We start from the raw sequence: 15566 nt of genomic DNA, 5'->3' as shown, positions 1-15566 counted from the left end.
TTCATACAGAATAAAGAAGGGAAGCAGAATAGTCTGCACCAGTCCTGTTAATTCAGCTCTTTTATTGCGTACAAAGTAGCTGGTACAAAGCTAGGAAGTAATAAAGACCAGAGAGGCGATAATGTCTAATTGCTTTAAGTACCTGCTGTTAACATTAGTGAGGAATGAGAAAAACCCCTTAGCTGAGTAGGGAGAGGGAGAGGGGTGTGAGCCTGGTGCTAAAACTCCCTGGTGTTAAGTGCCTAGGTTCCTCTTGTTAACACCTAATCACTTGAGCCATCAAAGGAAGAATTGCTCAGACTTGCAACTGGCATCAGAGAAAGGAAATCTTTGTACCAAGCCTCCCAATACCGTACCCAAAAGGATGTTAATATATTAAATGCTATGAAGCAGAGATGCCCTAATTCAGTAGCACCTTCTGCCTTAGCCCACTAAACCATTTAATCCAGCTAATATCCACAGTCCTGTTGCTTGATTATAAGTATGCGTTCTTCCTATTAAAGGAAGAGAAGCTCCTGGTTGGCTGGCTTTAGCCACTGTCAGAGATGGAAGAGGATCAGCTGTCCTCATCTGGCCTTTTCAGGGAGATGGGCCGTGCAGGTTAGTCTCCTTAATTGGGCCGCAAGCTGATTTCTCTAGAGAAAGTGAAGAAGAATGTCAGATGTGTGGTTACAGCCTCCCGTGAGTAGACCACTTAAAATATAATGGGTACTACCTTGCTTCAGCTAGGTCTTAAAGAAAAGAGACTTTTCTTGCTTGAAGAAGACCCATCAGTGAAAGGCCAGCAGATTTGGGGTACCAGAGAATAAGCCCATGAGCCATCTTACTCCAGACTGTACTCCCTTTCTTTCATGTTCCGGCTGATGGAAGACTTCTTTTTGTTTTGAAAAGAGTGACAGAAGGTCAGAGCATACCCTCATAGTTGTTTCACTTGGGTTAAACCCAATCACATTCAGCAGGACCACGTGCATCCTTGTGGGACGGACTGTAATGAAAACAAAGGCAGTCCAGAAAATAAGTATATCTAGGTTGCTTAACACTGTGTTTTGTGACCCAGAGAAGATGCCCTAGAGCACAGATGAGACATTTGCAGTGTACTTAAAACTGTGCCCACACCTAATGCATTAATGTGACTTTTGCTTCTGCATCAGAAGAGTGCTGGTAGCAAAGGCTGCTAGCTGCAGTGGCCATGGAGACCATGTGGCTATTAGAGATTAATTTCTTTTAAAGCTAGAATTCGTGTAGCTGGCTCAACGTAGCACTTAATCAAAGTAATAAGCCTAACAAGGAAGGAGATCATGTCAGCCAGCAGGCTGCCTTTCTTCACTCCCAGTTTTTTAGATCTGCAGGTCTTCTGGGAATGGAGTTTTGGGCTGGAAACATGTGAAGGTAGTTCTCAGTAATCAGCCCCTGGCCTTTAAATTTAGTGAACACAGGTTAGGTGCTGTACTTTGCCAGTGCTTCTCTGAGGTGCAGGTGGAAGCAGCTGTAGAAACCTGGAAGCAGCAATGGGTAGGTTTAATCTCTTCTTCCTTTTTTCTTTCTAAATCCAAATGCAGAAAAATAATTTTGAACAACTGTTTAGGCTGCAAACAAATTTGAGGTGATTCAGGTTTGAATTTGGAGTTCAGACCCATAATGCTACTATTCCAACAAACACTACCTAGTTTTGGCCAGCCCGGTTTGGGAAGATGGGTGGATAGGGTGTTTGGAACAGTTTTGCTGACCCAGAGGGCAGCGCGTCAGTGACTGGTCATAGTATCACTGGGTACAAGGCTGTATGAAGACACTGGGTCACCAAATAGCCAGGGGGTTGCCTGGCTGAATGTCTGAGGCTCTGCCTCTTAAATGCCTTGCCACCGAGGGGGATTGCACCACGAGGTACTGACATCCCCTGCGCACTGAGGGGGGCACAGAGGGTCCCCAAAGCCTGGTGCAGAACGGAGGGGAAAGCGGGAAGCTTGAGATGGTCGGTAGACAATGCTAAGGACAGGGGGCCAGAAAGCAGTGACAAGTTACGTGCTCCCCACTTCAGCCTACTGATTGGGCCCTCGCCTAGGAAAGGTGAAACTTGGGCTCTAGTTTCCATGCTGGTGTAGGAGCTGCGCGTGGATGGAGTCCTGCCTACTTCATTGCTTTAACTTTGTCATTCTCCTCATGGAGTCACTTTGAAAAGATTTTTAACTCATGGAGGAAGGAAATGAATTAACAGCATCTTGCAAACACGTAAGACAGTGCTAAGGTTTGCTGTGGCTATGCGTGTATGCTAAGGATCTGCAGGACTACAGCCACAAAGCAGCACTGATCGGTGTAAACTGGAGGAGAGTAAAAACTTCAGTTCACGCTCTCAGCTCGTTCTCTGACACACAAATTTAAAAATTTCAGCTTGCATTCTGCAGTGGCAGGTGATCTGTAAGTAGTTTGTAGGTCGGCCTCCTTAAGTGTAGCAATGGCTAGATTAGTCTGAGGGGCACTGGATTACGGAGCATCCTTGGGATTAAACTATAGGAGAGGTGCTGCCATCTACTAAATCCCCAGGGACAAGGATAAGCACTTTCCCTGAAAACTAAATGGAGAAGGGCTCTTCACTTAAATATAACAAGATGAAATAAACTGTCTCAGGGCCGTTTTTAAGAGGCTTTCCCTAAAATATGTGGGACTAAGAAAAGCTGAGTTGATGCAAACATTACAGAATGAGAGGGAAATGGATCCTGCCACCGGGTCTTGCTTATTGCTTCTGTGATTCTTTCTAGACTAACATGGTCAAAGTTTCCTTACTCACATTTGGGTGGGAGCACAAGAGAAAGCAGGCTGAGATGAGGAGGCTTGAAACAATGCTGTTATTACTAAAATATGGTCCCATGCAGAGTGTGTGTGTGTGTATGGGTGTGCGTGAGTGTTGGACAGCTATAAATAAAGCCATATAATCTTGAACACTGTCATCTGCTGAGAAGGGAATTGATCAGGTCTCAAATATTTGAGTATGCTGCCTCTTTTTTTTAATACACTTGTTATTTCTGAAGTCCTGCTCCAGTGAGGGTCACATACGACCTAAGCAGCTGAAGCAGAATCCTAGCGCTCTTATTGACTAAAAGGAAACTCTCAAAAAATCAAGTCCAAAACTTAGGTTTGGGGGGGGGTGGGTGGTGGTTTGGTTTGGTTTTTTTGCAAGATGACCAAACATTTATCTATTAAATGATTTTTTTTTTTTTAATGGAAATAAGTGTTAGGTTCTTGGAGGTATGAAAATGTAGAAGGATTGACCCAGCTGCTTTATCATGTCCAAGCAATAAAGAAATCATTAAGATCCAGCAGCAAAAAGTGAATTGGGTTTTAAAGGATTTTCTTTTTGCATAATAAAGGGAACTCCCAGCAAGTCATTAAATTTAAATTAAATTTTCTCTGTTTAAATTGTTTCCTCTGTTTAAAACTGTTTAAATTCATATGGAAATTTGTCTTGCTTTAGAAAGTTTAGGAAGATACATAAGTTACCAGTAGCTAACTGATATGCCAGCTAGAAAATAAAGTGACAAGTTCTGCTGTAGCCATGTCACTTGCAGCAGCTATACTGAGTTAAGGTTTAGGCCAAGAGATCTACTTTGTTACTTGCCTTTGTTGCTAGTTGCTCAATTTCTTGCAGGACCTGAAGGCTCTTAGAGGTGTAGCTATCTACCCCGAGCCTGTAGTTCTCGGAGTACTGCCTATGGCTCAGGAAGGAACTGGGTGTTGAGAGATGCTGTGGTGTTAAATTGGTATTAAATGGCCTGCAAAGTCAGTACGGCTGAACTTTGGTAACCTGGAAACCTACAGTCACTTATCTATCTGTGTGTTAGGCAGAGTTCTCAGTAACAGAACAGCTGTCTCCTCCACTCGTACAGACTGCTGGAGACAAACGTATTAAGCCTGCCTTGATAGACAGTGAGATTTTTTAATTTTTTTTTTTTTCCCCTTTAGGATTTGGGCAGGACATTGTATGCAAGTTGCACGTTGCCTCTTCTTGTTTGCTTCTCCCCAGAGAAGCCCCCCAGGCTGCCGCGTGCGTGGCTGCGGCTGCTCCACAGGGTCACCGTGAGCCTCGGGCTGTCTCCGAGTGTGTGCTTAGCTCTGTGAGGCTGGTCCTCCAAAGTGCTGCCGTGACACTGAGCGGTGGAAAACCACATGCCTTTCTTCCCGTTGGCGGCTTCAGGCATTTTCTGGCAGGAGGGGCTCACGGAGTGTGCATGTATGTATTCATGTGAAGGCCAGAGCTGTGCCAGAGGTGGTCCTGTCTGGGTCAAGCTCAGGGTGGTGCTGAGCCCCGAGGCTAGTGGTTAACAACTGCCCCAGGCAGCCACCATGTGCTGCTGCTGGCACCCTCTCTCCTGTGTGTTGTGCCACCCCTGTTTGGTGGGAAGGTCAGTATTCCTTCCTCTGCCTTTTCCTCTCCTGTCCACCTGTGCTTGGATGCAGAGTTACCTGGGCCCTAACCCCTTGCTTGTGGTCCTGCTGTGGTGGCTGTTAGCTTCTCCCAGCAGATCTGGTGAAGGTGGTAGTGGAGAAAGACGAGTGGCAGGTTTCTGGTTGAAGGACATCATGCTGAGATTTGGTGTAATTAATTGTTCTTCCTTTTTGCCGTTCAGCGCTCGAGGAAACCGTCAACTTAATTTTTTAATTTGATCACCTACACAGTCATGGTTGTGGCATTTTGAGGGGGATGCTATTAATGATGCTTAGCTCTTTTGCATGGTGTTTCATCAGTAGATCTCGTAACACTTTGCAAAAGAGATGGAGGGACATTATTCCCATTTTGCAGATGGCGGGGTGGGAAATACAGAGAAAGTGAATTCTCTTCTCTCTGGATTACCCAGCAGATCAGAGGCAAAGACAGGAATAAAACTGATCTCCCTGAACTGCTGGCCTGTGCTCTATCCAGAAGAAGGTCTGTGTACATCAAGCTTGTAATTTCCTGTTACTCAGGACCACAGTGAATTTATGCAGATTTGCTAACCTCCCCCCAGCCATCGCAAATCAGGTTGGTACAGGTATAGGCAGTAGCTGCAATATCTCGCTATTCCCCCAAGCTCTCGACAGTAACTGTGGTTTTGGGTGCTCATTTTCCTAAATTAAACGGTCATCACATGACATGGAGGGGTGCTGCATCTGCAGACCTTGGTTTATTTGTATCAGCTGTGATGACTCCAATTAATAACCAAGGTTATAACAAAATTACTTTGGTAATCTAGTCTCAACTCTTGCTCAACAGCTCTCATACACCATGCACGGATCCTAAGGCTCTGGGCTCTGAGGAGAACAGCCCTCAGAAAAATTAAGACTGATTAGTGGGACTCCAGGCAATGAGAATTTGTTGTGTGAGGCTGATGGTTTCCTTCTCTCGGGACATGCTTTCTTCCGTTAGAGCCTACTTGAGATTGAATCCTCCAAACTCTTCTCCAGTTTGTTTCCATCATTGGGTAAGCTTCTGGCTTTCTCTTCCTACACCTTCACATAAATTAGAAGTTCTTGATTCCTGTTTTAATTCTGATTAAGGGAAAACAGTAGCAGCTGTCCTCCAGTTAAAAAAACCTTCCCTTGCTGTTGCCAGTGGTGAAAGGCTGTTGTATTTGCTTCTTGCTGTGAAGTTCTCATGTCAGTGTTCTTAACAGTACCAGTTTCTAATTTAACTGAAGTCCTTTACAGACGCACACATGCACGCTCCGGGTTTCTGCTGTAGTCCCCCTGTGAGGTCTAGGTGGTGTGACCTGCAGGGGATTAGTGTAAGGCGTCAGGGGACTGTTCCTGGAGGGTATGTAAAATCAGCCTGCAGAAATGTGAGACTGTGGCACCATCCTGGGAAGAAGAGAAGCCCTGAGCTGACCTTTACCTTCCCAGATAGTCCTATTGGCAGGTGTCAGGGGGACATACTTGCCATCTGTCCATGAAGAAGGACAAATGACATCCTGTCTTGGAGACTGTGACTTCTTGTCCATCAAAGGAGGCATTTGTATGAGTTTATATGACAGCATTAAACAGCAGAGGTCTCGGACCCCAGCTCAAAAGAGAGGCATGTGGTAGAGATCGGTTCTTCAGAGCTGGTGCGTGCTCTGATCTAGCAGAGAAACCCCTGGGAAGCTCACAGGTTCCTGAAGTAGGAGGCCCTTGGAAGGGATGTTCTGGGAGGTATCGGAGAGGGCAGCGATATTCCTAGTTTAGAGCAAACACAGGGAAATTCACCCTGCTAAATGACACAACCAAGTTTGGGGTTAAAAACAAACAACAGACCAGAATTGATCCAAGATAAAACAAGTCTATTGTGGCTTGCGTGAGCTTCACCTCCTTTACTCATACAGACCCATGCATTAGTGCGTGGAGCACCTTTGCAAATGAGTGGCTTAGACATCATGCCCTTTACGCACAGGTTTGTAGAGGCAGAGGTCATATTTGTTTCCCACCTATAAGAAGGAGGAGAAGGCACAGTTTGAATGATGCAGCTTCAGGGGATAAGAAGAGATGCTGGTGGCAAGGCTTGGTAGACCATCTATCGCTCCAAGTACGTATGGGGGTTTTTGTTAACCCACAGTGGGAATGTTACTTACAGCATCATTGTAATGTGTCTGTGACTTCTAACAGATCAGAGTGCCAGCAAAGTTTCTGAGTTAAATATGGGCTTATCCTTTTCTAAATGAGATGAGGAGAACAGCAGAGTCTAAAATCTCCCTAGCCAGAGGTCCTCCAGCACATTTTTGTTGTGGCTAAATAGAAACAGCTGATCCTGATGGAAGGTGGCAGCTGTTTCAAATAAGAGATGATTTACCTGTTGCTAGCAGTGTGGCTTGTTTCTTATTTACCTCATGTCAGGATAAAAGGTGATAAGAGAATTTGCTATGCTAGCTGATAGAAGCACCGAGGACCAAGTTCATCCTCTGTTTAGCTTGAGTGAAAACAGCAGATTTAAAGCTGGGAGGAATGTGGACTGGTACATATTTACAGCTGTCTTAGCAGATGGGCTGTTGACAGATGAGGCCCCTCAAGTCTCTGCCTGGGTGCCAGCACATACTGCTGCGAGCGTTTCAGCTGAAGCCAGTCCTGGTGTTGAGCAGGCTCCGGCTGCTTTGGGTGGGTTGCGCTGGAAGGGCAGCGGGGTGGAAGCCTGAACATCAGATAGGACCAGTTCTTCTTGTCAGGGTTTGCGGGACCTGTCCTTAGGAGGCCGACGGAGGCATCTGCCGAGCTGCCTCGAAGCCTGAGCAGCCTCACGCGGAGTGTGGTGCGGCCCCAGAGCTGGACTGCGGCACCTGGAAACCCTCCTCTAGACATCAGGTCCCTGACAGCCTCCGCCGTGTGCTGCTGCTCTCCTCCCAGGTGCTGGCGTGGAGCCCTTCTGGGTATTACAAAGAGGCCAGGACTTGATGCTCTACCCCGTGTCAGCAAAAGCCATGGCTCTGATCTCCTGGTCCTTCTGTTAGATGGTGGAAGATCTCCTTTGCCGTTTTTAGGTGCTGTGGAGGAAAGAGGCTTTTTTTCTCTCTCCTCCGTTCGCCTCTGCAAACAGAGTTTCCAGGAGCGGTCGCTCCTGCCCGCGCTGCGGCTGTTGTGCTGAGTGTGTCGTAAATGGTTTATCTGCTGCTGCGCCTCTGTGGTGCTCTGTGTAAAAGTATGTTGTTAAAGTGAAATGGGGTAGGAATTACCTTTTGTGCCTCTGTTTTTCTTTCCGTGAGATAAGCAAGCCAAATGGGTCCTACCCTCATAAAAATCCCCACCTGAGCACTGTGCTTCTCTGCTTTTATCCTTCAGAGGAAAAAAAAAAAGCACGATAAAGCTATGAATATTTCATGTAGAAATTCTGCTCTGCTTATCTTTGCTTTACCTGTCTTCCCTACTGTGTTGGTCTCTTCTTTACCTCATCTGCCTGAGAGTTTTGGCTTAATACTGTGATCTCCACCTCCCTTAGTAAAGACAATGGGACCATGATGCTGTTTAGGAAGGATGTGCCAGGACCAGTGTATTGACTGTGCAAGACTAAATAAGCACAGAGTGCTCTGTTTTCCAAGACATCAGAAATGCTTCTTTACTTTGGGGCGGGTTATGGTTAGCTTTGATAGCTTACAGTAGTCTCCTCTTTCTGTAGTGGAGCTGGGGAGAGACAACGTGTGAATTGGCAGTTTTTCCCAGATGTGTCCCGTTGGTTGACACTGCTGGAGGTGGGCAGAGCTGTGAATAATGCAAAAGCGCAGTGAACAGACTATGTATGAGCAATAGCTGCTTGCCTAGCAGTTGGGCTCCTAGGGTTTCATCAGCTGTATCCTGCAGAGCAATACCTGAAAGCTGTAGCAGGGTGGAGCATATCGGATGCCTGGCTACTGCTGGTGTGCGAGGCTGTAGCACTGTGGATGTGCGAGGAGCTTTGTGTACTTTATCTCAGCAGCAACTGTGGTGCCTGTCCTATCGGAAGGTCTTAATTTTCTATAATAGAGCAAGTACTTGGCATAATTGTCTTTCTTGCTCTTTTTGTGGCCTGGCAAGTGGAGCAGTGCTAGATGTGGTCTGTGGGAGTCAGAGCTGATGGCAGCTTCAGTAGGTCATTAGACTTTGTGGTGGGCAGCTGGTGCTGGCTTTCCCTTGAGGTGACTTTAAAAAAAAAAAAAAAAAAAAGAATAGGCTCAGGGGCCTGATTATCCCATCCTTTGTATGGTACAGAGCAGCAAAAAAAGGCATAACAGATGTGACATCTCCCCTGGCTTGACAGTCAGTTGTAGACTGCAGTGGCAGAGCAGGAGAGAAGTGCAGGGTGCTTTCCTTGGTGCGCAGCCGCCAGAGGAGAGGGTAAAGAGCAAAGGAGCTGTTGCCTTTGGTGCTGGGAGAGCATCAGTAAGTGGACAGGTGGGGTTTTTTTCTTCTCTGAGCTCTGCGGGGAGCAGGAATTCCCACGTGTGTTCCTGTGCAGTGCTTCTGGCCAGCCAGGAGGCGAGGTGCCATGGTGCAGAGCAGTTCAGGGGTGCTGGTCCCCCACGTGCCACTTGCAGGCGGGCTGTGCTGGGGCAGCAGGGCAGCTGATTTTGCAAGCCTGGTGCTGCAGCTCCCCTGGGAAGACCTGGTTCATGAGGAAAAACTGAATGAGTCCGGACTAAAACGGAGATCAAAATCCAAGGGTTGAAATAGGCCCCCGGGAGCGTAGCTTTGGGTGCCCAAGTAATGGAAGCACGGCCAGCCTCAGGGGAGCGAGCTGCCTTGTCCTGGCGTCGGTCTGGCTGTCTCTCAGGGAGCCGGGTAGCTGTTTGCGGCTCCGGGCTGTTTGATGGGCAGGCTGAGGGGGGAAACCTTGCCAGCGTGTGCCGTAATGACCGGAGCCCCTGTTTGGCCTGGCCTGGGACTATTAATATCCTGGCTTTGGGGACCGCTTCTCAGGGTCTCTTCTGAGGAGGCTGAGACTGCCTCATCCATCTAGCCTGGCGCGTGACACCTCGCGCAGCACTGTATCTCCTGGCCCTGTGCTGGGAAGGGAGCCCAGCAGCCACCCGGGACGGGGAACAGCGGCTGCCCTCGGCGAGGGATTTCTCCCTCGTGGTGCAGGGCTGTCCCGGGTGACGGGTGAGGGAGTTTCATGGGGCTGCGAGCTTGTGGAGGAGAGGCACGAGGGACAAGTATGTAGCAGCAGCAAACTTCTGCTGAGGGTACCTCCCTTCCAGTTTTGGGGGAGATGATTTTTTTTTTTTTTTAAGTGAATTGCTGCATAGAGTAACGGCCTGCTCCCTGGAGGGTACATCTAATGGAATTAAAGGGTATCTCTATCTTGTTCTGGGCGGTGAGAGCTTCCTCAAACTGCTGCCCAGAATACTTGTGAGACACCCTATAATTCAATTAGAAGTACCCTCCAGGGAGCATATAATTATATCATATCTGTGAAACGTAATGACAGCCCCCTCGTATCACATGGTGAGCAACTCTCTGCTGCTGCCCAGAACCTTTCACCGGTAAGGAACTAATCTGCTTAGCACAGATTGAACTCGGCGGTATACAGCACTTACCCAAATGCTTTTGAAGGGAATCCCTGCCAGCGGAATAAACCTGTTAGCAGCACGTGAGCATTGCTGCCCCCACATCCCTCTTCCCAACCTTTGGACCGCTCTGACCAGGGCTGCCTGCCTCCACCCTCGCCATCCTCTCTGAAGCTTCCTGGGAATTTTGAAGGATGGGAAGTTTTCTTTAACCCTTTAAACTTGTCTTTCTGCCCCTTGTTGGGTAGTAAGAACCTGTGATACAGAATGTGCTGAAGGGCTTGAGCTCCATAATAGGCAGTGTCCTACCTTCCTGCTGATACCCTGTAAAACTTTAATACAAGTTGGGATGTTCTGGGGAGAAAGATAATTGTAGTGCCAGTTGAAATGCAGCTGCCTCCGGTGTAAACCACAGCATCACAGCATCTGAAACGGTTTAAAGCTAGAAGTGAGGAACACCGGACTTGACCGCTGTGTAGGGGACTCCCATGGGATACTGTAATTCCAATTAACTCTCACCAGAGGCATCAGCTTAAATCAATCTGCAGAAAACCAGAGAGGGTGGGCAGGGTGGGGCCTTGGAGTGACTTTGAGTACCTAAAGAAATCACATGGAGGAATTTCCTTCCCCACAGAAGTCTGCTAGGAAACAGTATCAGCTGCCTCGTGATTGAAGGATACCCCTAGTCTGTACAGGTCTGACGATGCGCTGCTGAGACTGTACTGCCCTAACCCCGCTGAGTTCAGCAGGTTCAGGCGGCTCTCCCAGGAAGTTTGTCCACCCATGCGAATAAACTCGTCTACCCGTCACAGGATTGTAGTTGCTGTGAGTGCTGTTGTGTTGCTGGCTGTCAGCCCCAAAGTGTCTTTTTGCCCTCAAATCCCGGAGCTCTGAGTGAGCTGGGAACCTCTGGAATATAAGATGGAAGCAGGGAAAGGACCTTTGAGATACGACAGAGGCAGTGGATGAGCGAGGTTTGCTCCTGTTAGGAAGTGGGTGAACGTTGTGGTGACCTTGAAGGCAATGGATCTGAATCCCAGTGTGTGTCCTTGACTGGCATTTTGAGGGTGAATCACCAAAGGTGGAGCACAGGTCTGTTTAGATGGTGGTGTTCTCTCCTTGGGGACAATTACATGGGGAATCGCTGGCCAGCGGAGCCCTGGTGGGTGTATGTCCAGGGCTCGAAGGAGCTTAGCTATGAATTGCAAAGTAGTCTGGAGAAAGGCAGATAGAGAGCAACGTGGCTGGAATGAGAAAAAGAAACGGATGAGAATTACTTGCTGAGAGCCATGAGGCTTTGGTCTTCTCCCCTAAAGTGGCGCTGGAGCTTGGTTTCTTGCTGCAAGGCCAGTACTTCAGCCAGGGCTTCTCAGTCAGTGGGGATGTCTTGGAGGTGGACTGAAATTTATTTCCTAGTTCCTCCTCCACTAACTGGTAGGAAAAGAAACTTCCAGCCTTGCTGAGACAAGCCAAGGGAAGGAGGAGCTATTTTTTTTTGCTTCCTGCTCTTTTGCTGCTGCTGTCTCTACTCTGCCCCTGCTCTTTCCCCCACCCCCAAAAACCAACCAAACAAAAAAACCAAACCATAGCACCTTGGAGCCTACCTTGTCCTGCTACCTATTGCTGGTGAATGCTTTGGGTCACACTGGGAAGCCATCTAATCTTTTTTCAGGCTGTGCTGCCTTTTACTGAGTATGGCTTGGAGCGAAGAGAGAAGCCGTGTTCTTCCCCATGCACATCATCTTCCCTCTTGGCATCTAGGTATCTGTAATGATGATCCTCAACTCCAAACATTGCAGCAAAGCGAGAGATTTGTCATGAAAGAAAATGTTGAACAATCATGTAAATCCTGGTGGCTCTCGAGCTCCATATCCTTGTCTAGAACAGGAGAGAGACTTAGGTGAACAGTTGTGGCAGGCTTTTCCCTGGCTGTGTTAGGGTTGTGTTTTCACCACAGCTCTGGAGTAACTCTCACTGCTCACCTGCATTTGCACAAGGAAGTCGTTGTGGAGCAACACCTTGGTTTTCTGTTCCTAGGGAAACCCCTGTTACCAGCTGGCTTATGCTTCACTTGGCCTTGGAAATAGTTACGTGCTTTTTCTGTAACGAGGTGGTGGGACAGTAGCACGCCCAAGGTTATCTGACCTTCTGTAGGTGGAGCATGGAGAGTGCTTGAAGAATATTGAGGTAATGTTATTTGGTTACCTCAGGCAGTTTCTCATAGCAATTAAAGGTATTTTGTGTTTATATTTCTCCTTTTGTAGGGAGGGATCCCAAATCGCTCAACAAATTGGGCAGGAGGATCATTTTATCTGCCAAGAAAAAACAAGTGCCTGTAGGCATGCTGTGTTTGGCAGCCTGCGGTCCTGTGAGATACTGTAGGGCAGGGGGTGGGTGATCAGGGCGAGGAGATGCCCGTGCTGGGCAGGTTTGGGGCTGGCATGGTCGGCAGCAGCGTGCCCGTCCCGCAAGGAGGGTTGTGCCGCTCTTGGGGGAGCGTGCAGTGAGCGAGGTGTGAGCGCCTGGGTACTGAACATCCTTCAGTGCTGGAAGGGCGATCAGAGAGAGTTTGTGTGGTGCTCGGTTGAAAATGCAGGCTCCGGAGAGCAGGGTGGTCGGCACGGCTGGGATGCAGGGACTCAAAATGGATGCTTTTCTTCAGCAAGAGCACAGCTGCTGCAGAAATCACAGCCTGCCTTCCCGCATGGCTGCTGAGTAGCACCAGGCGCTGGGGACGAAGCCTCCCTGGGGTGGCCTGTCCAGGGTTGCCTCCGAGATGCCTCAGTTGCTGTGCCCAGACGGGGCATGTCGATCCTCTTTGGGAACAGAGGTAGGCTGGTGGGCTTTAAGTCGTGCTGCGGCAGTGCTGTCCCTGCCACCCCGGGCTCCTGCAGCCCTCTCCAAGGAGCCCGCTTGGGTCTGAATGTCAGCTATTGCTGTGAGGCTCCTGCAGGGATGTGGTGTCTCACCAGAGCCCTGCCATTTAAAGCATCAACCTCTTGCTAACCCCTTAGCAGCTGTGGAAATACCGATCTGTTTTTACCTGTTTGCAACAACTGGGCACACCATCCCCTCTCTCTGTCACATGCACACCACGTGCGTTGTGGGCAGGAGGTGGTGCCACTGTCTCCTCTGCTCGTGCTGCCTGTACTGTCCCTAGTAAGGACCTGCTCCCAGACCCTGGTGACTACCTCTATGAATTGTGGAGACTGAAGACCCATCCATAAAGGTGGCAGGGTCTCACAGCCTGCTCGTGTCCAGGTGTGTGACGTGGGTACGTGCCCACCTCAACTTGTGCAATAAGCCCTTACTTGCCCAAGCCTCTCTCCAGTGATTGTTAGGGTCCCTTAGCAACTTTAAATTGCTTTTAGCCTTGACCAGTCTAAGAACCTACAAGGAAGGTTTTTTACAGTGAAGGACAACCAACTTGGAGTAGATGTATGTTAGACTGTGCTATTTCTAGGGGCAGGAAGGTGACTGGGAACAGTCAGCATGATTTTACCATAGCAGATCATGCCTGACTAACCTGACTGCTTTCTGTGATGAGATGCCCGAGTCGGTGGCCATGGAGAGAGCAGTGGGTGTCATTTACCTTGGCTTTCGTTTTTTGACGTGTTCTCCCATGGCATCATTATAGCCAGACTGGGGAGATATGGCCTTGATAGGTGACTACCAGATGGATTAAAAAGCTGTCTGGTCTGTCAGGCTGAAAAAATAGTGGTCAATGCTTTGAGGTTTAATGGGTAGCCAGTTCCTAGTCACAACCTTGAAGATTCAACATAAGGCCTGAGCAGTTCAGCATCTTCATCCATGCCAGGGATGATGGGGTAACATACAGCCCTACCCCAGTGAGCTCATAGGGACCGTGGTCCAAGGGGAAGGTTGGTACGCTGGAGTGTGGCTTGTTGGCTAGGGGGGCCTCGGCATGCAGCAGAAATGGGCCAACAGGGGCCTCGGGAAGATGGGCGAGAGAAATGCAGGTCCAGCGGCTGGGATGGGGTCAGCCGCTGCCCTGGTGCAGGCTGGGGGCCAGATGTCTGGGAGCAGCTCTGCAGGGAAGGAGCTGTACTGTGGGGAAAAACTGCTCAGTTTGTGCAGTTTAAGCCAAATCAGGATTGAAGCGCTGCATTGATTTATCAGCGACATATAATTAACCAGCAATCAGTGAACTATATAAGGAGGATCAATATCAGCAACACAGTGGAGAAACTACAGTGCTGGACACCTACACAATGGTGATGTTCAACTACAAATTTCTAAACGCCGTTCTGTAACTGATCCCCAGAAGTTATGCTCATACGCAGAGTTATGTGCCCCTACGGTGTTCTTGTCGCAATGGCTGTTGCTGCCCAGGGTGGGCTGGGTGAGACCCCACGGACCTGACAGTCCCTGTGGACATGAGTCAGCAGCATAGTATGTCTTAAGTATTGCCTAATAAGTCACTGCTACTGACTTGGCATTTTGCAGGCAGTGGCGGAGGCTTATTCCCTGTAAAAGCTGGAAGCACCTCTGGCCCTCACTGGGATGTCAAGGGAAGGTCTCTTTGGCCTGCCCACCTTCTCCCCTGCTGGAGGGAATGTCCAGGCAAAGCTAGTGAGCTAGAATTTCCCACTCAAAGTCCGCTTTGTGCCTTTTCCCGTCTGAAACAGGCAAGTGCTCTTAGGAGCTGACTAGCTGAGGTGTTGGTTACTAAACACATAGCAGAGCTCCTGGGGAGAGCACAGCCCTGCGGTAGCAGCTTATATCCCAGTCCGGTGAGTGTCCTCCTTGCTGAACCCCCTGATGGAAATGGCCGAGGACATGCAGCAACATACTCTCCTGGTGATCTGTTGCTTTGACCTTTGGGTGGTATTTCTACATTTTAAGAGTCTGGCACACACTGAGGTTGTGGGGGCAGAAGCAAGCGCCCCTCGGCTACACCGTTGTGTGAAACTGACTGGGGCCCAGTAGTGGTGACTCCAGAGCAGGTTTCTCTTCCAGACACTGGCGTTGTAGCAGATTTGGCAGAAAGGGAGAAAAAGCAGGAGAAACATTCCAGAAATAGTAGTCAGAAAAAGTGCTAATGATAAGGAGGGGAGAAGCACCATCTTCTTGAGATCTCAGATATTATGTATTTCATGTGAAGTAACATAACAGCCAGCCTGGCTGTCTTTCAACCCTGATGTCTCGTTGAATTTCTTCTTTTTTCTGTTAACATTCAATTTTAAATAGACTAGTCTTCTGAGGGCCTGAGCTCAAGCCTCTTACATGTGATAGAAAGACTCCTGCAGTTAGAGCGGGTGGAGGGAGTTGTGTTAACCGTCTCTTTGCTGGTATTTGCTGTTTTGTTGGCAAAGTTATGTCCATGTCATTTGGACTTGATCAGTTGGAAGAGCAGAAGCCATGCAGTCATGGCAGCTTATTTATTTAAAGCTTCCCTTCTCAGGCAGTCCAGGTGTCTCTAGATGGCCACATGCCATGAGGACATGTCAGTAAATAGCCATGAAATTGGGCTGTTTACACAAGATTTTAACCAAGGTCTGCCAGGACTGGAGTACAAGTAAGCACTGAAATATTTAAGTCCCCTATGGAGTGGAAGGACTTCCTTTTCCTAGC

At 48.5% G+C, this 15566-nt stretch overlaps 1 protein-coding gene across 3 annotated transcripts in view; it reads left to right on the top strand.

Annotated features, from left to right (window-relative positions):
• SLC8A3 (solute carrier family 8 member A3) overlaps window positions 1–15566 on the top strand; it is a 119614-nt gene that overhangs the window by 23805 nt on the left and 80243 nt on the right. The window lies entirely within an intron of this gene.

The sequence above is a fragment of the Aquila chrysaetos genome, chromosome 2, assembly GCF_900496995.4.
Source record: "Aquila chrysaetos chrysaetos chromosome 2, bAquChr1.4, whole genome shotgun sequence".
NCBI lineage: Eukaryota > Metazoa > Chordata > Aves > Accipitriformes > Accipitridae > Aquila > Aquila chrysaetos.
This window is presented reverse-complemented; position numbering and strand designations above follow the sequence as displayed.